The following is a 25,269-nucleotide window of genomic DNA, read 5'->3' as shown; positions in this document are numbered from 1 at the left end:
CACAGTTCGTGGCTTCGAGCCCTGCATCAGGCTCTGTGCTGACAGCTCAGAGCCTAGAGCCTGCTTCGGATTCTGTGTGTCTTTCTTTCCCTGCCTCTCCACTGCTTTGTGCTCTCTCTCTCTCTCTCTCTCTCTCTCTCTCTCTCTCCCTCTCTTTCAAAAATCAATAAACATTAAGAAAAAAATTTTTTAATTCATAATTTGCACTTTTTCCCCCAACTATACCTATCACTGGAACATTCCTTTTTAATGTGTAATATACCACACCAGGGATCTTTGGCGGGCTCATTCCAGGGAAATTGATTCATTCAAATTCACTTAAGGTCTGTGACACAAAACCCACATTACATTTTTTATATTGAGTAGAGTCATATCTTTTAAAATAAATTTTGGGGTTCATATTTTGTATATTTAGTATTTGCAGCCAATTTTCAGGGCTCTCCCTTATTGTAAATTAGTAGTTGTTTTTTATTTTAAACAAGCTAGTTCAATAGCATAATTAATTTGCCTTCAGTTCCTTGATACCTCCTTTTCTCTGAGGAGCTTATCCTCCTCAGCCACCCACTGTCTCTGGTCACACTGCTAGACCTCGGCATTACCCAAACTGCTCCAGCTCCATCATTTCAAACATCCCATTCTCAGACTGTTCTCCAGCATTTGGGAGTGGTTCCCAACTTCAGGAATTCTTAGATTCCACTGGGACCTCCAATCCATTGATCCTGTTACTTTTCCATTGTCCTTTACTCCTGTATGTCCTCACCTCCCTCCTTCCCACACCCTCTTCTCTCTAACCCTTTTTCCCTCCATCACACCCACCTGCAAAATCCTAGCTTTGCCCCTTAGGCTGACGAGGCTGGGAAAAAATCCACAGCCACGCTGACTGGTCCTGCTTTAAATTCATGACCACTAACCTCAAATGGGCACTTAATAGCACTGCCTGGCAATCCTACCACATTTCCGTAGTTCATTTGCTCTCAAACTCTCCCAGAAGATAACTCATATCTGCTGCTCTCTCCAAACTCCATAGTCTCTCCCACCCTCTCCATTGTCAGGAAGTAGGGTCTGTGGCTATTTCACTAGGATAAGAGAAGCAGTAGAAGAGACCTTCCCTATGTTCCCACCTCCACAGCCACCAGCCCAGGTACATCTGGGCCCACACACTGTCTTTCCTCCTATGTCTAGCTTCTCCTTTGGTCAGCACACTGGCCTCCTGGCTCTTCTGTGAATGGGTGAAGTAGACTCAGGTTCAGGTGCCCTTCACTTGCTCTTCACTCTGCTTGGGAGTCTGGAGACCCTCCTCCTAGGTCAGTAGCATGCCCTGTCTTTTCCTACAAGACCTCTTGTTAGGGAGTTTGCCCTGGCCCTAGAAATAGCAACCTTCCCCATTCCTAATCCCTTCCTACCCTGTTTCTTCCATCCCATGTACCATCCTCCACCCTCCACCCCCAACCCCGCTAGCATATTTGTGTGTTTATTCATTATTTGTCTTCTTTGATGAGAGCACGGATTTTAATCTGCATAGTTTGCCATTATATGCCCTGTAATTAGAACAGTGCTCCACTCATTTGTTCATTCATTCATTCAACAGGTGTTTAATAAGCTTCTATTAGGGGACAGGTACTGCTCTAGGCTCTGAGACAATAGCAATGAACAGAACAGGAAAAAAAATCCTGCTTTTTTGGCTAAGCAAGTAGTTAGGTAATGATAAGTGAAACATCCACGGCCAAGCAGGGAAAGAGCATTATAGGATGTGTGTTTGGGAGAGGTGGGCAAAATTTTAGAGTGACCAGGGTGGGTCTCATTGAGAGGGAAACACTTGGGTGAAGACCTGAGGGGGGTGAGGGAGCAGCCCATGGTGGAAAGGGCTTTCCAAGGAGGAAACAGCTAGTGCAGAGGCCCTGAGGTGGATTGCACCCGGGTTGTTCCAGGACGTGTGAGGAGGTTAAGTTGACTTGAGGAAGTATGAAACCGAGAGAATAGGAGACCAGATGGGAGCGGTAAAGGGGAGCCAAGAGGGCAGATTAGGTAGGGGTTTGTGCACATTGTGAGAACCCTTATTTTGAGTGAAATGGGGAGCCACGGGAATTTTTTTTTTTGATACAATGATATTAATAGACAAGCCATATTCAAGCTTTGACAATTGTCCCAATAATGTCCTTTAAAAAAAAAGTATCTAATTTTTTATTACCATTTAAAGAAAGAACTTGCATAAAGGGCAAAATCAAATTGCATGGCATGTATAGAATTAATAATTATGATTTGCAGCTACCAGGTACGACTGCACGAGGAAAGGTCATCTATAGCTTAAAATTTAATAATTCTATAATTTTTGTAATATAAAAACTAAGTTTTATCATGTCATTTTGTAGCTTCTTCCCTAATCCTGGATCCAGTCAAGGAGCATACACTGCCCTTAGTTGTCATGGCTTTTTAAATAGCTGTATTGAATAAAATTCCTATAATTTACCTACTTAAAGTGTACAATTCAATAACTTTTAGTATATCCACAGAGTTGTATAATTATCATTACAAACTAATTTTAGAGCATTTTTCACACACACATGCCCCCAAAAGAAACTCCAGAACTTTTAGCTATCACTCCTCCACAACCTATTTCCCCAAACACAGGCAACTACCATTCTACTTTCTGTCTCTATAGATATTCCTATTTTGGATATTTCATATAAATGGAAGCTTACAATATATGCTCTTTTGTGTCTGATTTCTTTCACATAGCGTATTTTCAAGTTTCATCCATGTAGAATGTGTCAGTGTTTCATTCTTTTTAATGACTGAATAATGTTCCATTGTATGTATAGCACATCCTATTTATCAAGGAAGGGTTTTGAGCAGAGGAGTGACCTGATCTGAGTGGCATTTAACAAGGCTCACTCCAGCTGTTGTTCCAAGGAGTGGAGAATGATGAACTGTGTCAAATGCTGCTTTTAGGGAAAATGAGATGAGGCCCAAGAACTGACCAGAAAGTGCTCAAATAGTTTAACAAAGAAATTAGCTGGAACATTCTGATCTATAATTCATAAACGGTATTTTATGTGTTTCATGGGATTTATTGCATATCCTTTGAATAATTACACATGGGATGCAGAAACAAATTAATAAGTAAGAATTTTAAATAAAATGTGGACATGTAATCGCACATGAGCAATTGGAGAGTACCATTATTTCGGTCTCCGATATTTTTCTTATATTGGTGGTAGGGATTCTTTTGGTTCATGTGCAGTTTATTCCTCAGAGTAATTACTCCTCTCTAAACATAACTCAACATTATGGTGATTATCCAAGATTTCATGCCAGCTTCCAGAGAGCTAGCCAAGGGAAAAATTAATCGTTACAAAAAGATATGTTCAACGTCTTTGCAGATCAGGTAGATGAGGGCCAGTTTGTTTTTATTTTGGGGGTTGGAGTCATCTAAAAGATTGTAGAAATTGGATCAAAAGTTGAGTTCCATTGTGGCAGCTGTCAAACAATTAGGTTAGATACTGGAATCATTAGATCCCGAACTGGCACAAAACACTACTGATTCCGGGTTTGGTGTAAGCACTCGCAACAGAACTAGGCTATCCAATTCTGGGTACAAGCAACTTCTGGGGCTTGCAAAACAGGAAAGTTAGTGAAGGGCAATGGAAACTAGACAGGAAAAGGAGAGCCTTGAAAGATAATTGTCAAAAATGCACTCCACGTTTACGGTACCGTTCGGAGGGCGCGGTGGACGGGTGATGAACATTTCAGGAAATAAATACTGAACACCAAACTTCATTTGAGGATAATGCACCAAGTCCGCTCCACCCGGACTAAAGGAAGCAGGAGGAGGAAAGTTGTTTTTTCTCCTCGGAATAAATGGGGCGTGGGGCCGGAGGCGGGGGGAGGTGGCTGGCCCCGCGTTCGCGCTAACCGGCGGGGAATTTGGAGAGGATCCCTGGTCGCGCGGCGGCGGCGGCGGCGGCGCGCGGGTGCGCGTGTGAGCAGGCGAGCGAGCGTGCGGGCGGGCGAGCGAGTGCGCCGGGTATTGGCAGCCGAGGAGTGGAGGCTGGGCGGCTCCGACTCCCTGACGCCAGCGCGACCAGATCAATCCAGGCTCCGGGAGCGAGCGGGCGGGCGGGAGGAGGAAGGAGAGGCCGAGCGGCTCAGCCCGGGCCGAGGCGCGGGGAGGGACCCTGCGAGGGCAGCGCCCCGCCGGCCGGACCGGGGCCGCGGGACCCCGCTCGCCCGGCCACTCGTGCGCCCGCGCGGACGGGCGCGCCGCCAACCCGGTAAAACGAAACAGACCTGAGCCCAACTTTCTCCTTTGCCGCGTCCCCGCCCTCCTTCGGCTCCCTGGGCTTTCCAGCGCCGCCGCCGCCTCTTGTGGGGCAGGCGCGGGCCCGCCGGGCTGCCGCGGTCGTGCGGGGCCGGTGACGCGGGCCGCGGCGGGGAGGGGGCTCTTCCCCGCGTGGGGCGGACCGGGGACCCCCCCCCCCCCATGATGGCGCCTCCCGGCCGTTCCGAGGAGCGAACCTGCTACCTCCTCCTGTCCTGGCGCCCAGGCGGCCAGGCAGGCAGGGCTCGGCCGGGGTTCTCCTAGCGTCTTTGTTGGGTCTGCGGTGGGGAAGCCGCGCTCCCCGGCTCCGAGCCTCGCCCCCGGCCCCGGCCGCGGCGGGACCTCCCATTCCACCCTCTCCCTCCGCCCGCTCCCCGTTTCTCTTTCCCTTTCCGCAGCGGGCCGAGGCCCGTCCGCGCGGCCCGCGGGCCCATTGTGTCCCGCGCCGGCCCGAGCGACCCTTGCGGGAGTTGGGCAGCCGCAGGCGCTGCCCTCTACGCCGTCGGCGCCTCGCGGAGCGGGTCTGGCGCGAGGAGGACACCCGGTGCCCTGCTCCCCTCCGCATCCCGGACGGGCTCCTTTCTCTGCCCCGACGAGCCTCTTGGGGGTCGAGGTCAAGGAAAGTTCGCACCGAAATTCCCTCTAATTTATTCAAAGGCTTGGCGGCGGCGCGTAATTTTTTTTTTTTTCCCCTCTTCCGCCTACACCCCGTGCGTCTCCCAAGTGTCGTCTCATTCCTTTCCCTTTACCGGATTCGATTGCCTCACTCCATGTGTATTTGTGAGTTCGCTGTTGAACAACTGTTCATTTACTCCGCTGTCTTTGTTAGTGTTTCTCGGGGTTGCTGCTGTAGTAAGGTGGGGGGTAGTGGGTGTGAGATAGACAGACGTGGGCTTGTTTTTCTAGTTGCTTAATATACATGTAGGCTTAAAGAGAGAACGTTTCCTTGATGTACTTTAGGAAGGGAGGAGGAACAAATGCCTGCCGGATCTTACAACTCCAGTAGCTGCGGCTTTTGTTTATTTTGAGGTGCATACGACTTTTAAATAGACTGTGCAAGATAGCCAGTAAGACGCTTCCCTTCTGAAAATTGAGGCGCGTCTCAGAACCATCTCCTTGAGAAACCATCGTTTCCGTGAGTGCTGTGGCAACCGGCCTTTGCCTTTCTCCTCCTGTTCTCTTCTTGGCATGGTATCTGAAGTTTCAGAGTATGTGGAATGATAGAGAAGTTGCACGATTGCAGTGTGCCATCCTGTTGCTGGAACTCTTAGCACCTAGATCACAGAATGCCTTTATTTCAGAACGTTTGCTCTAATTGCGTGTGTGGATAACATGCCTGCATTCAGTAACACAATGAGAAAACTGTTCTCTGCCCATGTTGATTTTTGATCTTGTTTATAATTACCACTTTACGTTTTATTGGAGGTAGGTGAGTTGTATTGGAACCACTATTTCAAAAAAGTCGAGGCAGGACCAATGTTCACGGCCTCAGCATTTTCAAGGAGTATAAATATTTTGCATCATTGCTGTTCTGATGTAGGTGCCAGGCCTGAGTATGCTGAACTGATTAAAGTGTTTGTCCTCCTCTCTCCCTCCCTCTTTCCCATTTGCAGTTATTTGATATTTCTCTGCAGGTGGCGTACATTTGTGTGATATTGCAATTCTTAGGAAACTGTAACCAGGGTCGTGAGAGATGATTTTCTAGAGGTGGGTGATGCCAGATCCTCTCTGGAGGATCCAGGCAGGATCGGGTTTCTTCTGAGGGTAGGGATTTGTCCTTGATTTAGTTTTGACCCCTACAACCATAGGTATGTAACCAAATACATTTTTCCTTTTTGCAGTATCCATTGGTTTTATACCCTTGAAGAGCTGATGACCTTTGCGTTTTAGAGAAATGACCGTTTTTAAGCAATTAAAAATGTTAACCTCTTACATCTCTTGGAATTTAAGTAATTTTTTTCCTACTAAGTTCATTAAAGCATTAAGTAAGTCCCATTTTCCCCATATACATTTATTAGTTAAGAAAACTAAATTTCGGTTTGTGATTTTGATTTATAGTAATTCTGGGCTAAAGATAAAATGTAATGACTCGGTTAGATCGGAAAAAGAAGAAACTAGAGTGTAATTAGATGAGTATATTTAAGCTGTAGTCGCCTACATAATCAAGGCCAAGTTGTGTGTGTATAAAAGATCTCATTTGTGTAGTCTTACAAGGCTAATGGAGGCATCATTGAGGCTTTATAAATAATGTAAGTTGTGTATAATGTAGAGTCTCCAGAGACAGCAGAGAAAGCATCATTACCAGCCTTTTCAACCTGCTTGAGATCTTAAATTGATTTACAGCACTGAACTGGTGCAAAATGATACATCAGGATGACATGGGGTCAGCCTGTAAAAGTCTATGATGTCAGCCTATTAGTTCAGTCATCATAATTAAACCATATTACAGGGGCAGCTAAGCAGGAGTCTGGCGTTATACTTCAGATATGGGTGGTTCATGGATTTTGTTTATAGTGGAAAAGCTGAGCAGCCCAGGAACGCTAGTGTTTCTGAAAGAGGGAAAGGCTTACAGAACTCTGAATTTCCAAAGAAATTGAAGATAAATGCAGGGATGTTCAGTCTGCCTTGCCTAAGTAGCTTTCCATTTGGTAGTGGAGGAACAAATGCATTGGGGTTGCTGATAAGGACCTTTGCAGCTCTGATCTGTGTACTGAATCATGCTTCATGTGAGCTTGAATTTAACTTGGCCTTAGGGACCTTCTAAAATATCAGAGGACCACATACTTCTTATCTCTGATCCTTTCATTAGCACTAAGTTGCACCGTATTGATGTATCAGCTGGCATGTTATTTCTTTAACTAGTCAGGGTTATCAGGTCTCCACTGAAAACAAAGATACTTGAATTGAACATATGAACAATTCAGGAAGAGAAGACCTTTACTTAAATTTCTGGCAGTCGTATTCAGTTTATGGGTCGTCTGAGGATGACCATATGGCGGTGGCTACCATACTGGATAGTGTATGTAGAACATTTCCGTTATCGCTGAAGGTTCTGCTGGATAGTGCTGCTGTAGCACCTTTGCTTCTCCTTTTCCTTCTTTCAGCTACTTTTCTGCTTTTTACTTCTACTAGTCAGTTTGTGGGGTCAAAAAAGAAAGATGTATCATTAATTTTTCTACTTTCTAGTTGGCTCTTGATAAGATAAACGCAGTTTGGAATTAACAAGTACTGGATAAAATGAGGTTGACTTTTCTATGGGTCATGTTTATCATAGACCCTAATTTGATTTAGAGCTTTGGATAAGATAAATAGTGGTAGCTAATATTTTCTGAGTTTTTACTGTATGCCTAGTTTTAATACTCATACCTCATTTGAACCCCAAAACTTACCTAAGTACTGTTGTTACCACATTTTACAGGCAAAGAAACTTGAGTTCAGAGTGATTCAGTGTCTTGCCTCAGGCTACATAACTAGTGAGTGATTATGATTTATAATCTTAGCTGGGATATGAACAGGCAGTTTGACTCTGGAGCCTCACTTTTAACTATATATGCATTAAATATATAAAATACAAATGTTATGTAATATATTTATTATATAATATATATTGTATATATTTAGTTTGACTATATATTTTATATATTTTAGTTTGTATTTATATGTATACTTTTTTTGCTTAGAATATTTGAATAATCCTTGTTCTGCTCTGATTTGCTATTCCAGTATAGACATGACTTTACTTTTAGACAAATTTGCCCTCTATTTTGCTTTTCCGGGCTGTCTTCTTTTAAGTACTTAAGAAGAAATATAATGTCTATATTATACATATCTAAGCAGAACATAATTGGAAGAATAAATATGACCAAAAAAGCAATGCATTTCAAAGCTGAATTGTTGTCCTCTCTGTTTTTCAGATAATTCCTGTCACTTTCCCCTTGTGTTTTTCTTGTAATATCACAAGCTGATGGTAGTGAAAAGTTCTAGTAGTTTAATGACATCAAAATTAGCCTTCTCTTAGCTGTTAAACACTACACTTTGAAATGAAAATAGTTCATTGCAAATTCTGGAATTTTTTTCCACATTTGTCTACTTTTGTGTAGTCTTGCAGTGATTTTTTTTTTTTTTTTTTTTTTAACGGTGAGGCTGTTTAAGAATCTGATGATACCATGGATCCAATGTCTGCTCATTCCCATCCTCTAATCCAAAGATGTTTATATGCCCTGGTGAGCTTGTATACACACAAGTACCCAAATTGCATGATATTTCAGGTGAAGGACATGATGGGACAGCCTTGCCAAGTGCATTCATAAACATTAAGATTTGTAATTTCCTCTGCAGAGAATAGAGATATTTAGTGTTAAAAGCTGCTTTGAAGATTTTCTCATCCAGTTGGTTCATATCAGGCTGAGCAATCTGAGGCCCAGAGAAGACAGCTGACTTGCCTAGAGCCACTCTTCTAAGTGACTAGAAGAGGCAAAGCCAGAACCCAGGTCACTCTTTTTGCTGTTGAGTTTTCATTTGTTTATCCTTTGCTGCCATGCTCACTGTTTCCTAAGGCTGTGGTCTGAATAAATCCACTGTAATTTGGGGAGGGAAGGAAAGGATAATTTTTGGCATGGTATTGACTTTTTGTACCTAACATCATTTGAGCTGAATAGGAATCAAGTCTGACAACCTCAGAGAGATGTTTTTTTTTTACAGATTAAAATCGATTTTTCTTTTTTTCATTTTAGAAATGGAAAAGAAAAGCCCTGTGTCTCAATCAATGGGACCTTACTAGAAAATGAGACATCCAAGATTGTACAAAGTTCAAGTTAACTCAGACAGTTCTGTATGAATTTTCTGTCTTGACTCTCAAAAACAAATCACATTTTTAACCAAAAGCCAAAGTGTGGGGTATTTAAGGAAGGTGCTAAGGGGTATTAGGGAGAGAATTGGAAAGATCTGAAAAGAAAAAGGATAGTTTACATACAAAGAAGTAGAGAAACTTGATATTAAGTCATAAAGTGAGGCTGATGAAGTGTTCTCTATAAAGGTATGTCGTTTCAGTGTTTTCTGTGTGTGGTTTTACTGTTTTCTCTCCCTTTCTTTCTCTGTCTTCCTCTCTCTCTTTCTCCGTCTCTCTCTTTCACCCTTACTTTCTCCCTTTTACCAACAGATTACCGGTTTATTATAAAGGATTCAACTCAGGACCAGCCAGATGGAGGAAGCACACAGGGCAGGGTACAGAGGAAGGGGCGCAGAGCTCCCGTGTCCTCTCCGGGCATGCCACTCTCCTAGCACTTTGTGTTCAGCAACTGGAAGCTCTGGTTTTACTTTTTGTGCCAAGATTAGCAGGGTATGCTTTGATAACAAATAGGGGCATCACCTTTTCTCTCTGAAGTGAAATCTCTTGGCTCTTTATATTCCTTTTCTGCTGTTACCTAGTAGTGCACATATTCAGTCCAGTTTGGTGATCTGTCATCTGATTTGCAGCAAAAATACTGAAGTATTTTTAACACATACTCTGGAGTAACTTTCTTATTAAAAAAAAAAGCAAAACTAAGTAGCATGAATGTAATTACTTAAAATCTAAATTAAAATGATTTTGCTGTGCATTATTAAGATGGTGTCAGTTTTAGGGGCTCCTGGGTGGCTTAGTCAGTTAAGCGTCTGACTCTTAATTTTGGCTCAGGTAATGATCTCACGGGTTCGCGGGTTTGAGCCCTGCATCGAACTCTACACACTGATAGTGCGGACCCTGCTTGGGATTCTGTGTCTCTCCCTCTCTCTCTGCCTCTTCCCTGCTTGCTCACTGTCTCTCTCTCAAAATAAATAATAACTTTAAAAATTTTTAGAGATGTCAATTTTAGAGATGTACAAGTGCTATTAGGTAAAAACAGTAACACAGCTATTGCTGGCTGATTTGCAGAATGACCAGGCTCTGTAGAACATTCATTTATGTAAGAGAAAAAAAGTCAAAACTTTCACAAATAGTTCAACTACAGCGATTATATCAGAGTTTTTAGGAAGGTACTGGGAACTACAGTATCTGAGGAGTTTTACATCTTTGTAGTTTTTGTTATAAGCTCAAATCAGAACTTCAGGGGAAGACTCCCTCTTAAAGTAACTCTTTATGGTCTGAGTGAATCCTTAACCTGGCAATTTCCTCCAAATCTCTGCTCAGTTTCCAGTGTTCAGATAAGGAGACTTGTTCCCTTGTTAAGAACCCAGAACTATAGTGTGGATCCATTTCTGAACTAATTTTCTTAAGACAATAATCCTGAATATAAAGAAGGAACACATACATATATAACAGTTAATTATGCATCTGTATCGTTTTTGAGCTCAGAATGTAAATATTCATGATTTCACGTTTGAAAGATAGAGGGGTCTTAACTATTGATTCAAAACCATTTATATACATAATTTTTATAATTTTTAAATGCTCTATTTGTAGTTTCTCCTTAATTTTAGGGTGGCTGTACTATAGATATTTTTTCCTATAATCTCAGATAGTTAGGGTATAGTTACTCAAACTGTTCATTCATTTTCTTTTCCTTGTCTATCTTTAGTGGTTTCTTTGCGGTGTGCTTATGCAAAGTGGAAGTATTTCAGACCTTTAAGGTTTTTTTTTCTTTCAGAGTCAAACACCACAAGGAAAAAAAAGGGGAACTAATTATCTTTCAAGTATTATAATTAGGCATTAAATTAAGTCATTTAGTTAGCTAAATGCAAGATCTTTTGTTTAAATTGAAAGAAAACATGTCTTTTTAATAGAGAGGGGGTATTACATATACCATTATTTGATAATTTTGATGCAGTATTATAGTCCGTATGTACTTCATTTATTCCATTGAATATTTATTAGTTCTGAGTGGCTCAATAATTAAAAGACACACAAAAATGAAAAATTAAATGCAGCAACACTGCAAGAATTGTTGCAGGGTAATACAGGAGGAAGTTGAGCAGACAACTTGCATGAGGACCACTGTGGTATGGAGGACATGCGAATTTGCATAGGGAGAGGAGAGAAGTGTTCTAGGCAGAGAGGTGGTATGGAAGACCAGAGAGGTAAGCACGTATGCTGAGGATCTGTATAGCACTGTCCAGCAGAACTTTCTGGAGTGATGGAGATGTTTTGTATCTACACTGTCCAGGATAAAAGTCACCAGCCATAAGTGGCTACTGAGCACTTAAAACGTGGCCAGTGCAACTGAGGGGAGTTGCATTTTTTTAATTTTAATTAAGTTATGTTTAGACATAGCTGTGTTTATCCTGCGGCTGTCGTGTTGGACAGCACAGACCCACAGGCTGGTGAGCAGCCCTCCCTCACCACTGTGGGTATTCCTGATAGGGCTCAGTGTGGTCAGGTGGGAGACACGTTCAGAAAGGTTAAGTTGGAGTGAGAATTTGAGACCTTACAGTGCCAGAATAAGGAAGCATCGGGAATCACTGAAGGTGAACATGCAGTGATGCCAGCAGATTAATAGGGAAGTATTTGAGTTATCTGTGTGATATATGAGATGGGTTTTGTGAGCAAAAAAACCAACTGGTGGTTATTTGGCTATAGAGTAATGGGAGAGAGGGGTCAGAGAGTGTTCTTAAGTTTCCAACTCGAGTGGCTGGAAAATTAATAAAACCTTTTCTTAAGAATAGGTACGAACTGGGGCACCTGGGTGGCTCATTCGGGTAAGTGTCCGACTCTTGATCTGTGCTCTGGTCGTGATCTCATGGTTCATGGGTTTGAGCCCCTCGTGGAGCTCTGTGCTGGTAGTGTGGAGCTTGCTTGGGATTCATTCATTCTCTCTCTCTGCCCCTCTCCCTCTTGTGCTTACGTGTACACAAGCTTTCTTTCTGTCTCAAAATAAATAAATAAACTTAAAAATTAGGGAAGAACTGGTTGTGGAAGGAATAAAGATTGTATGAATGATAAATTAGAATTGACATGTTGAGGTAAGGTGGGATAGCTAAGGACAGTGATGAATCCAGAGTCATCTCCTGGAAATGATGGTTGGACTTCTAAGGGTGGATAGGTATTCTGAGAGAACCATGAAAGAGAGCCAGTAAGTTGAGTCTTCCACTGAAGTGCACAATTGGAAATTAATAGAAGGGAGAGGCATATATTTAAAGTGAATGAGGGGTGCCTGGGTGGTTCAGTCAGGTAAGCATCTGACTCGATCTCAGCTCAGGCCTTAATCTTAGGGTCGTGAGTTCAAGCCCGTGTTGGGCTCCATGCTGGTCATAGAGCCTACTTAAAAAAATAAAAGATAAAAATAAAGTGGATAGAGGAAGAAACTGGAAGAAACATGTGAGCTCAGAGGAGCAGTGAAACAAAGCCTAGGGAAGAGAGATTCCAGAAGCAGGTTCAGAGTGGGAAAATGTTGTATGGTTTATGGTGAAGGATAAGCCTGGGTAATCAAGTGAATGTAGTTGTGAAGAGACACAGCAGATTGAGAAATGAGAAATAGATTCTCAGATGCCCTCAAGTGACTTATATTTCAGAATCGATGAGATTGTTTTGATTCCAAAGGTTGAAGGAAAGAAGTTAATGGACAGAGAGCAATTAAAGATAATGGAGTTAGTGATCTGAAGTGCAGGTGACAAAATATAACGATGGTAAGGAGGGAGAGTTGTCTGAGACAGAAGCACAATGGAGTCCAAGTTGGAAGAAAGGAGATGGCAGAGCGTGTGCTGATTTTCCCAGCAGTATGGGAGGCAGGTCCCTTCACTGGGTTGGTGAGGTGGGCGGACCAGCAGATGGTATTGGAAGTTTAAAAATAATGGAAAAGTTTTGAAAGAACTATCGTAGGTAGTGTGCCAGGAAATCTATGGAGAATCCAAAATCTAACCAGCAGGGACAAAGCCTGATGGGAAGGGTGATGCGGCTGTAGACTAGGTAATTGTTACTTTCTGGGATAACTTAATGGCCTGATAGCAAGATTAGAGAGAAATGTCGGTAAAGATGATTCTGGCCAATGGTTGGCAAATCAGTTAAGAGATGAGGCTCTAGAGGCAGATTGCCTGGGTTTAAAGTCTAAGCCCCAACACTTACTTGCTTTTTGTAACTTTGGGGGAGGCTGCCATTCACTTTGGTGAAAAATTGAGATGATAGTATCAGCCTCAAGATTGATAGTAAGATGAAATGAGTTACACTTCCATATTTCATCTAATCTAAGATGCTGCTAATTATTTCATTGCATTATTTCATGTACTACTTGAGGACAATGTCAGACATACCATTGATTGTAGAGTTCCTGGTTTCAGAGGTGTTAAAATGGGGGCGGTGGGGGGGGGGTGCATTTTACACTGAGCATAGGATCCAGTGCACAGTAAGCATTCAGAAAACATTAGCTGTTTATAAAAATCAATGTGATTTTTAGAGTCTAGAATGTTAATGAGAGCAGTATTGAGTCCAATCTAGATAAGAGGTCACGGGTTACAAGGAGTCTAATGGACTTAAATGAATTGAGAAGAGTTAAGCAGTGGGAATCCTGGTGATGACGTTGTGAAATATCAAGTTTGGGAATTTGTAGATGGAGCATTTCCCTGACAATTGTAGATAAAGGCTTTTGAGAAAACTATAGTAATTGAGTTAAGAGAAGAATGCCCTTTAATGATTTAAAGAAGTTACTTAAATTGCCCAGAGCTTTTAAAGATAAGTATTTCAAATTTATCTGTGGCTTTTTTTTTTATAGCATTCATTAGTGTTAAATTTTTTTTTTTTTTTTTTTTTTTTTTTTCCGGTGGAGTAATACATGCTCAGTGTAGAAAGATTCTGGCATGGATTCTTGTCATAATGACAGAAGGAGAGAGGGAGGTGGTTGTGCCATTTCATCAAGAGATAGGAGGGAGTAATTAATAGCTAGCTCTAGAGCCTCCCCCCTTTTAATTTTTTAATGTTTATTTTATTTTTGAGAGAGAGAGAGAGAGTGTGAGCAGGGGAGGGGCAGAGAATGAGGGAAACAGAATGTGAAGCAGACTCCAGGCTCTGAGCTGTCAGAACAGAGCCCAGTGCAGGGCTTGAACCCACAAACCATGAGATCATGACCTGAGCTGAAGTACGTTTAACCGACTGAGCCACCCAGGCACCCCTCTAGAGACCTTTTAAATGTAAAAGGCAAAAGCCATAAAGGAAGATTTGATAGATGTGACAGCATTTATATGGCCAAATACACACGTACAAATGACGAAACATGGACTCACACAAACAATCTTTTAGGTAATATATTTGCAGCAAGTTACCATTCTATGTAAGAAACTTCTAAAATCAATAGGAAGACACCCCCAGTAAAAAACAAAATTGGCAAAGGACAAAAATAATAAAATGCTAAGTATTAAGAAACAAAAAATGTTCTCCTGTGTCCTGGTCAGATTCCTCACTGAAATAGGAATGATGTCTTTTATATCATTGTGTTATTCTTTGTGTGCCAGGAGGTATCCGTCTGGGAAAACTGGGTTTTTCTTATTGAAGCCAGTATTTCCCAGCTGCCGATGCAAAGCTGCAGTTATTTGGAGGTACCCAATATATGTAAGCTGGAGTTACAAGAGACAGGCCTTCTCTGTCCTGTTTCCTTGATAATACCCTGCTCCTCTCCATGACTTGATTTGGGGTCAGAGTCTCCTAGGAATGTGAGGTGTTCCAGCCCTATAGGGGTTATCCATTATATGCAGTTTCTCAGGCAACTGATGGGATTGATGAACCTTAAAGACACCATTGCTTCACAGAGTACGTGAAAATGGGCCTCTTTCTCTCCTACCTGGGTTGCAGGATTAGTTTTATTTGTACTGGCATTTTCTTATTCCTAGGAGACACACCGGTGGTCTTGGAATATGGTTTTGATTGTTGAGATGGATTAGTTTATAAGGTATTAAAGTGAGAAAAGTTCTCCCATGTAGTAGGAGTTCTTATAAGCTGAAAAACATTTAGAGTTAGGCATCAGCATTTAATTTCTCAGATTTTCTCCTAAGGATAATAGTGATCAGAGGTGTTAAAAAAAAAAAAAAAAGGCTTTCATACACTGCCTGTAAAGGAAACATCTGTTGCTTGTTGGTTAGATCCTTACCTAACTGAAGTACAGTCTTACTCAGCATTGAGTTCTTCCCTAGGAGCTAGACAGAATAGAATTAATTTGTTAGCATCTTCTGCCTCACCATCTTCTTTCTTTTAAATGACCTGAAAAGATTTCAAAGTTAGGGGGGAAGAAGGACTTTTTTTTTTAATTTTTTTTTTTTTTTGGCCTTTATTTATTTTTGAGAGAGAGAGAGACAGAGTGTGAACAGGGGAGGGGCAGAGAGAGAGGGAGACACAGAATCTGAAGCAGGCTCCAGGCCCTGAGCTGTCAGCACAGAGCCCAGAGTGGGGCTCAGTCTCACAGACAATGAGATCATGACCTGAGCCGAAGTCAGATGCTTAACTGACTGAGCCACCCAGGTGCCCCAAAACACACTGAAATCTCACCTAAAGGCTTACCACTTGGCCCGATCCTATCCCCTCCTTGTTCTGAGTGAGCATGTGTGAGAACCCTGAGCTGATATGCCTTGGTCAGACTTAGACTCTTTAAAAGCTGAGCTGGGGAGAAGGGAGGATGAACTGCAAAATGGGTCTTAATTTTAGCAGAGACTGACTAGCTTTTCCGTGAAAGGGAATAATAATGCAGTGCATGTTGCATTAGCACTTAGCCCCTGTTGAAACCCAGGATGGCAGGTTGTATATGGCTTGCCATCCCCTCTATTACAGCTTCCTGTTTTGCTTTTTGCCCATTGCTGGCTTTGCAGTCTGGCATGATTAATAACCACCTCTTTATTTTCCTGTGTTTTTGTTTGTGTGCTTAGGGTTTTTATGAAATTTGTTCAAGCTTCAGGGAATGTTTGATTGGTTTTAAATGTTTTCCTCTTAACTGTGAACAAAATTAACCTGATTAACATTCAGATGATTGGCACACAAACTATTTATAGCATTTATTTGCATTCAGACACTGAGGAGTTTTGTCAAATTGTGCAGGCTGAGATGTTGATCTCTGTTTGGGGAAAGGCTCCTTTAAGAAGGTGCATCCTCACTGTGGGCTTCTGCCTGTTGTGGCATCCATATTAACCAATTCAGCAAGCAGTTCATACCCTCCTGCTGCCTGTCCACTGTGTTTGGGGAGGGAATGAGGACTGTATAAGTCAGTTTCTGACTTGAAGGAGCAGTCTTATTAGTAAGAGACTACAAAAATAAGAAAGTTAAATAACAAGTCATCATTGTTAGTGTTGCGTATTTTTAATTTGAAAGTATTTCTCTTACAATTGGGATAACCTTTCAAAATCAAGAGATTGAGAAAGAAAGCTGAAGGCGCAGTTGATAGAGCTCTTGCATCCTGCCCTTCAGCAGTTTTTGTGTCTGTATTTATACTTCATAGGGTATCCCCTACACAGTTGATAAAATTGGAGTCGGCGGTCATAAATGTTAGGCTTGCACTAAAAATCTTGTAACTTTGAGGAAAAGTACAAGCCAGCTTGTCTAGCTTTTGTTTTAATTGCTTTTATTACAGTTATCTATTAACTCTTTAGACTGAGTTACTTGGAGGTACACAGGCAGTGTCTTTATGATCTTTGTGTTAGCACAATTGTTCTCACCTTGTCTGCACATCAGAATCACTTCAGCAACCACCACAGAAGTGCATGGACCTGCCTCTAGGGGATTCTATTCAAGGGTTATGGCGGGGAGTTTTTATAAAAGTGTTACAAGTAAGTTTAATGTACACCAGCATTAAGAACTATTGGCCTGACACACAGTAGGTACTTGATGAATTTTTTCATTTTGATGTAAGTTCATTGTGGATATGAACTAAGTCTTTTATACCCAAAAGCACTTGACCCTGGGTGATACCTGTTGTAAGCGCTCAAGACATACCAGTTAATTCTGAGGAATGGTTGTTTTGTTCCTGCTTTTCTTGTTTGAGGAGAAAAAGAGGAAGAAAGAATGTGTATGTTTAACTTCTTTCTCTTTTCCCTTCTTGAAGAGATCAGCAATTCCTTGTGTCCTAGTGTCTAGAAGTAGAGCCATATAAAACCGTTGAGGCCCGAGGCACTTAGATAACAAGGAGGAAAGGAGAGAAAAGCATAGCTGAGCACAGCAGTGGTTCCTCTGCCAGGAACTGGAGAAATTTTGGGTTGTCACAACTGGGGGAGGCAGGGCATGAGTGATTCAACAGCATCAAGTGGGTAGAGGGCAGGGATGCTGCTTAATATCCCATAATGCTAAGAAACCCTGCAGTAGAGCAAGAAAAGGCAGGGATTAGGAGGCACATAAGAATTGAAGTGTTAGTGCCACCAGCCGATGTTTCTGCCATACAGAGACACGGTTTGCTTTATCTTCCCGTCTGCTCCTCCTTCCTTCCCCCACACCCTCCAGAGTGCAGAGTAGTATTTTTTGCCAATATCTATAGATAGCATTGTGATTGTCAGCTGTGTGCTAGCCACTAAGATGAATATTTTAATATTTTACCTATACTTAAATTTTCTCCATCTCTACATTTGCTTGAATGGAAAAGTATTACCTTTAAAAAAAAAATGAGCCAGTAGTTTTGATTTGTTTTGTTTTCCATGAAGGACTCTTGAGAATAACCAATGGAAATGTAAAGAAAATGCATTTCGTAAAAGGAGTTTAATTTTAATGTTCCACAGACTTATCATAAGAAAAGAATATTAAAGGGGCACCTGGGTGGCTCAGTCGGTTGAGCGTCCAACTTTGGCTCAGGTCATGATCTCACAGCTCGTGAATTTAAGCCCTGCATCGGGCTCTGTGCTGATAGCTCAGAGCCTGGAGCCTGCTTTGGATTTTGTGTCTCCCTCTCTCTCTGCCCCTAACCCACTCGCATTCTGTCTCTGTCTCTCTCAAAAATAAACAAACATTTAAAAAAATAATAAAAAAAAAAGAATATTAAGAGTTGAACACATATATGGTCTGTTGGTGTGAAGCCCTCGTGCAGGTTCCTTATGTCTTGTTGAGTTACAGCTTATGATTTCTTATGCCTATTTTGGACTCTTTAGATTAAAATGAACTTCATTTTGTCATTGCTGCCCTGATAAAACTCTTGGTTTTTCCTGCGTTCTAGGAAAGTGTATCAAGAAGGAAAGAACAATGAAAACAAATAAGTTGGGAAGGGAAGGAATTAGAGGGACTAAAATAAAACCATAAGCAAATCCTTGATTACCAGGCTTCTGCTTTATGCATGAGACACAGGAGGAGGTCATTTAAGAGGAGCAGGTTGCCTTGGCAAGCTCCTGAACATTTCTGTACCTGTTTCATCATCTCTAAAATAGTCCTTGTAGGATTCCTGTAAGGATTACGGGAGTTAATAGGTATAAAGTGTCCAAACAGTGCTTGGTGCTTCATTGTGGGGTGGTAGTGGTGGTGGTGATAAGAGGATAATTTTTGATTCTTTTTGAATACTTGAGCCGTGCTGAAAATTGATGGAGACCATGGATGCACTCTTGTATAATGTCACCCCTCGAACCATGTGCATGACCGCTCCCTCCCTTTGCAGTTGGTAGTGATGGTAATGAGAGTTTGTTGAATCTTCAAATTAGTGTGTTTCAGATGTTCTGTTAAGGCTGTTTCTTGCCTACAGTCAGAACTTCAAGAGGAGGGTGGGGAGATTTATATGATAAAATATGTTTTGCCTTGGTAAATTTTATAATATAGATATATGTATTTCATATATAATTTATAATATAGAATATAGAATAAAACCATTCTGGTTAACTGTGTCATCCACTTAGAGATTTTCCACAGCAATATTTGAGTCTTGCACAAGCCTTTCTTTAGACTTTACTGTGTTCTGAGGGGTGTCTGGGTGGCTCAGTTGGCTAAGCGTCCGACCGGCTCAGGTCATGATCTCACGGCTTGTGGGTTCAGGCCCCACGTCAGGCTCTGTGCTGACGGTTGAGAGCCTGGAACCTGCTTCAGATTCTGTGTCTCCCTCTCTCTACCCCTTCCCCACTCATGCTCTATTTCTCTCTCAAAAATAAATAAATGTAAAAAAAATTTTTTTTAGAATTTACTATATTCTCAGGGTATATATAATAGCTTTATTATTAGTGTAAACAACATGTGGAAAGGAGTTAAAACCTTTCTTGATAAAGCATAATACATTCCAAAAACTGGTTAATTTTTTTTTTAATTCATTGAGGTGTAATTGATATACAGTATATTATTTTCAGGTGTATAACATAGTGATTGGACATTTATTTACATTGCGAAATGGTCACCACAATAAGTCTAGATATCATCTGTCACCTTACAATGTTAGTACAATATTATTGACTGTATCTCTCATGCTGTATATTACATCCTCATGGTTTATTTATTTTTTAAGTGGCAGTTTGTACTTCTTACTCTCTTCCACGTATTTTGCCCCTCTCTCCCAATTTTTCTCCCCTTTGGCAACTACCAGTCTGTTCTCTGTGTCGTGAGTCTGGGTTTTTTGTGGTTTTGTTTTGTTTGTTTTTTTTTTAGATTACACATATAAGTGACATCTTGTAGTATTTGTCTTTCTCCATCTGGCTTATTTCACTTAGGATAATACTCTCAAGGTCCATCCATGTTGTCACACATGGCAAGATTTCATTCTTTTCTTATGGCTGAAGAGTATCTCTGTGTGTGTGTGTGTGTGTGTGTGTGTGTGTATCACATCTTTCTTATCCATTCATCCATAGTTGGACACAGGTTGCTTCCATATCTTGGGTATTGTAAATTACAATGTAAATAATGAACATAGGGATGCATATATCTTTTTGAATTAGCATTTTCATTTTCTTCAGGTAGATACTCAGTAGTAGAATTGCTGGATCATATGGAATTTTTTTTTAGGTGCCTCCATACTGTTTTCCACGGTGGCTGCACCAATTAACATTCTCACCAACAATGCACAAGGTTTCTCTTTCTCCATATCCTCACCAACAGTTGTTATTTCTTGTCTTTTTGACAATTTTTTGATAAAAACCATTCTAACTGGTGTTAGGTGACATCTCATTGTGGTTTGACTTGCATTTCCCTGATGCTTAGTGATGTTGAGCATCTTTTTATGTGCCTGTTGACCATCTGTACGTCTTCTTTGGAAAAATGCCTACAATGGTTAATATTTATTTATTTATTGTTTTATTTATTCATTCATTTATTCATTTATTTATTTAGAGAGCACACGTGTGTTGGGGAGAGGGCAGAGAGAGAGAGAGAGAGGGAGAGAGAGAGAGAGAGAGAGGGAGAGAGAGAGAGAGAGAGAGAGAGAATTCCAAGCAGGCTCCGTTTTGTCAGCATAGAGCCCAATGTGAGTTTCAATCCCATGAAAGGTGAGATCGTGATGTGATCCGAAATCAAGAGTCAGATGTGTAACCGACTGAGCCACCCAGGTGCCCCTACAGTGGTTACTTTTTATTAAGGCTGCTTTGGATTATCCATTTATTGTTCATACTGATGTGACTGGTTGACAGTCAGTTGAACTCAATTTGTATTTTTATTGCATGGTAAGTAACAAAGCCCAGGATGCATGTAACATGTAGTTGTGGCAAAGAAAACAGCATAGATTGTTGGTTGTTCATCCTGTGTTCTCCTTAGATAAACAGCCTGAACATATTGTGTGGCTCTTACCACCGTCATCGTTCTCCCATCTCTCACTGACACACTTCATAACTCTAAGCTTGGTCGTGGTGGGAACTGTATCATGCCCGTGTTCTTTCTACTGTACTTTTATGTTGGTGGTAAGGGATTAAGGAATTTGTTCAGTTAAGTTGTGAATTAATGAAGACTAACATTCTCTTAGTAGTTGGATGTATAAAGGAGGAGATTTTGGGTTCTGAAACCTTCTGAGAGCTTTACTAGGTGTTTGCGTTCTGACTGGTAAGTAAGTCACTGTGGAAAAGTTAATAGATAGGACTGGACTGAACAAGTCCGGACTTAAAGTACATCACCTAATTTTGTAGGTTATGCTTGCCTTTATCCAAAGCATTTTTTCCATGACCTAGTGAGACATATTGCATTTGTTTCTTTTAGCTATTAACTGGAGGGAGCTGTTACTGTTCTGGAAGGGGGCTGCTCTTGTTTTATTCAGTTTCTTCTCTGAGGTAGCCAGGCAAACATGTAAGTCCAGTCCTGTTTTTGGCAGATGGATAACAGGCTGTTGTCATTGATTGTCATGTGGAAGAGAGTCAGTGTTTCAGGGATTGTGTAAACTTTGATTTTTAGAAATCATTTCATTCTCCCAAGTAACAGATTTATATGCTGGAAAAGTGACAGGACCAAATTGCTTTTGAAGATACTTGAGTAATACAAAACTTTTTTTGGTAAGAAATTTATGCGTTGAAAGGTTTGAAGGATATTTGAATTGCTAATGGAAAGAGGATTCAAGGACTAGAATGAGAAGGTAAATTATTTTTTGTTATAATACATGTTTTGTAAAATTGAACTTTTTGATCATGTGGCTGAATTGCTTAATAAAAAAATCATATTCCCACCAGAGGTAAGTCATCTATTCCAACACTGTACACAGGAAGAGATTTCTCTTGAAATCCCACTTCAGTGATATTTCCACTCCGTGCAGAAACACTTTTTTTTTTTTTTTTTTTCTTTTAACATTCATTCATTTTTGAGAGACAGAGAGAGACAGAGCATAAGCGGGGAAGGGGCAGAGAGAGGGAGATGCAGAATCTGAAACAGGCTCCAGGCTCTGAGCTGTCAGCACAGAGCCCGACGCGGGGCTTGAACTCACAAACTGCGAGATCCTGACCTGAGCCGAAGTCGGACGCTCAACCGACTGAGCCACCCAGGCGCCCCTGTGCAGAAACACTTTCAATTATGTTTTTCTTTATAAAAAGATAAATCTTGCCACCTCTTGTTCATAATACTGTCTTATAGAGCCATGTGGAATAAATGTTACCCTCTTCAGTTTTTACTTATCTTTATTATTGGGGTTTTAAAATTGAAAACAGTAGTTGGTTATAAGTAAAAATGTTCTGAACTCCTCTCCTTCCAGCTCACTCCTAGAGGGAACCACTTGTTCTGTTTTGTTTCTTCCTTCCAGGCCTTTAAAAATGCACATATGTTGTACCTGTACAGTTTTTGTTTTTATTTGTGTTTTTAAAATGGAACCATACTGTGTATATTGTTCTGCAACTTTTTTCAAACTGAACGGTTACAGTATGGCTTTATTCCCGTTAGACATGAAAGTCTGTCTTTTTTTTTTTCTTTTTTAACAGTTACATCATTGTCGGATGTACCATAATTTATTTAATCATTCCATTATTGTTAGACATCTGGGTTATTTAGAACATGAATGTCTTTGTGTATGTTCATCTGAGGATGTTGCTTCCTTTGTAACGGTCTCAAGGCGTGGCTGTTTTCTCTCATAACTCTCATATCGCAGTGCCTGGAAGTGGGTGCCCTGTTCATTGCCGTCAGACCATTCTTCCACTATCCTCCATAGAGACACCCAGCTTTGACTATCATGTCAGATTATACCACTCCCTTCCCTTCCTTGTTAGTGATTTACTGCCAGTCCCCATCATTCCCCCTAATTCCGAAAAGAGTTCAGCTTCTAGTCGTTATTCCCTCCCTACTGCTTCTGTGATCATTCCTGGACTACTTCTCCAGTAACCTTGGACTCCACCTCAGAGACTCAGTCTCATAGTTCTATAATGTGGGATTTTGCATGTCTAAAAATTAAACTGATTTCTCCAACCTTATGGTTATTTCCTTTATTTACTTTAGCAATAAAACGTGTTTGTTCGTGGCCATACCTTTAGAATATATCCAGGATCTGACTCTTCCGCTACACTGATCCAAACCTTTGTCCCTCTCAAAACCACAACAATTGCTATGGCGTCCCAATCTGTCTCCTAAGTTCTTACTGCTGCCACTACCACTACCTCGCTGCTCCTGCTTCCTACTTCCATTCTTTCAGTGGGCCAACCCATGGTAATCCTTTCAAACTCTGGTCACATCCGTCCCTCCCCCCTCCCCTCCCCCCCACCCCAGGCTTCCTGGCTCAGTTCAGAATGAAGGCTATGAAGTCCCTATGGATTGGCTCCCTTACCTGTCCCATCTTCTCTCTCACTACTGTCCCTTACCTGGTGGCCTTTGCACTTGCTCTTTCCTGTGCTTGCAGTGTGCTTCCCCACTTACCCACAGGGCTCAGCCTCCCACCTTTTTAGGCTTCTGTTCAAATATCATGAGGTGCCTGGGTGGCTCAGTCAGTTGAACATCCAACTCTTAGATTCAGCTCAGGTTGTGATCTCCTGGTTCCTCAGTTCGAGCCCTGTGTCGGGCTCTGCACTGATGGCACAGAGCCTGCTTGGGATTCTCTCTCTCTCTCTCTCTCTCTCTCTCTCTCTCTCTCTCTCTCCCCCTCTCCCTCTCTCTCTCTCTCTCTCTCCCTCTCTCTCTCTCTCTCTCTCTCTCCCTCCCCCTCCCACATGCTCTAAATAAATAAATAAACTTAAAAAAAATAAATATTACCTTCTCAGGGAGGCCTTACCTGACCACTGGAATGCAGGTCTCATAAAGGCATGAGCTTTTAAAAATCTGTTTTTTGTCTCGTTCAGTGCTGTGTTCTGAGTGCAGTTATATAGCCTTCTCTCTCTTTCTTTATCCCCCTTTCTCTCTCTCCCTTTACAAAGTTAGAACTTCATAGAACTGGCACAGCTAGGACAGAAACTCTTTTTTTGTATATACAAGGTGTTAAATTAGGTTCCTTGTTTGTGAAACTTGTGTTAATAAAATATATTACATTTTTCAGCATGTTGTGATTTTCAGAGCAGTTTTATGTATTCATACTTAACCCAGCGGGATAGGTGGTGGAATCAAAGTTTTGTGGAAAAGCAAATGGAAGCTCAGAGAGGTGTTTTGTTCAGAGGGCACCTCCTGAGTGGGTGCTACCATTCAAGCCTAGCTCTTTTCTTTCCAAGTGAAGGGCTCTTGTTTTCTCATTTAGAAACAGCTTAAGATGACAGAAAAATTGTAGAGGCTTTATTTGAAAGTGTGGGATATGTGCCCTGATTTCTTATTTTGGATTTGGTCTGCCTTTTGTTTCTATTTTAAAAGTACACAGAATAAATAGTTAACTTTAAAATTCCTGACAATGACAGATCAACAAGTTTTATTTCTCTCACCTGTGGAGGAAGTGGCCTCCACCCAGTTTTACTGAATTAGGGGGGAAGTGATTTTTTCAAGTGATAAAAAGAAATAAAATTCCATGCTCTTCCCAGAGGAGGAGTTCAACAATTGAGAGAATGGCGTGAGACCATATGTTGGTTTGTAAAAGGATATAACTTGTAAAGATGTTTCCTTTGATGCCTGTGATGAATATGGATGTGTTTCCCTTTTAGAGGGTCCTGATTAAATTATTCAATTAAGAGCTGAGCAGAAGGTTCTAAATATAGGGAAGAGGGTTCAGGCTGTCCTGCCTTGTGTGTGTCAGCTCACCCCTACAGATGTGTGTTTGTTGTCATAAACCGCACCTGTGAGATCTGTGGGGAAGGAGAAATATGTTCCAAAAAAATGAAATACAGCAGGATTTTTTTTTTTTAATAAAAGGGCAGTGTTTTTCCTCCTCTGGCCTATTCCATTTTCATCTGAATTTGACTTGTGAATTAGTTTTTTTTTTTTTTTTAACCTGATTAATGGACTTTAACACACCTATTCTGTTTTAGTTACCTGCTTAAAATGTAGATCTACCACTAATTAGAATATGAGAAAGTTACTTCACCTCTGATTCTCGGGTTTCTTAGTAAAATTGAGATACTGATACATACCTTGAAGAATTGCTGCAGGAATCAATAAGATAATGTTTGTAAACACAACCAATACAATGCTTGCATAAGCTAATAATGCAGTTAGAATAATTTTGTTCATTTGTTGGTGGTGAATCGTTCATAACTGACCACTTGTGGGAATTTACCACGATTGGCATTCTTTGCAGTCCGTGAAACTGCTC

General features: G+C 41.2%; 1 protein-coding gene across 2 annotated transcripts in view; it reads left to right on the top strand.

The window, feature by feature from the left end:
* The first annotated feature begins 4,139 nt into the window (after positions 1-4,139).
* Positions 4,140-25,269, top strand: part of SMAD1 (SMAD family member 1) — a 79,771-nt gene continuing 58,641 nt past the window's right edge. Inside the window, exon 1 of one of the 2 annotated variants that reach the window (XM_058721259.1) lies at positions 4,140-4,271. The gene's annotated coding sequence lies outside the window, so the exon portion shown is untranslated. Of the gene's footprint in view, positions 4,272-5,080; positions 5,099-25,269 lie in introns of those variants that run through there. The other variant, XM_058721260.1, reaches the window with a different exon arrangement.

The sequence above is a fragment of the Neofelis nebulosa genome, chromosome 3 (genome assembly GCF_028018385.1).
Source record: "Neofelis nebulosa isolate mNeoNeb1 chromosome 3, mNeoNeb1.pri, whole genome shotgun sequence".
Taxonomy (NCBI): domain Eukaryota; kingdom Metazoa; phylum Chordata; class Mammalia; order Carnivora; family Felidae; genus Neofelis; species Neofelis nebulosa.
The sequence above is the reverse complement of the archived record's forward strand: the minus strand, read 5'-3'. Positions and strand labels throughout refer to the sequence as shown.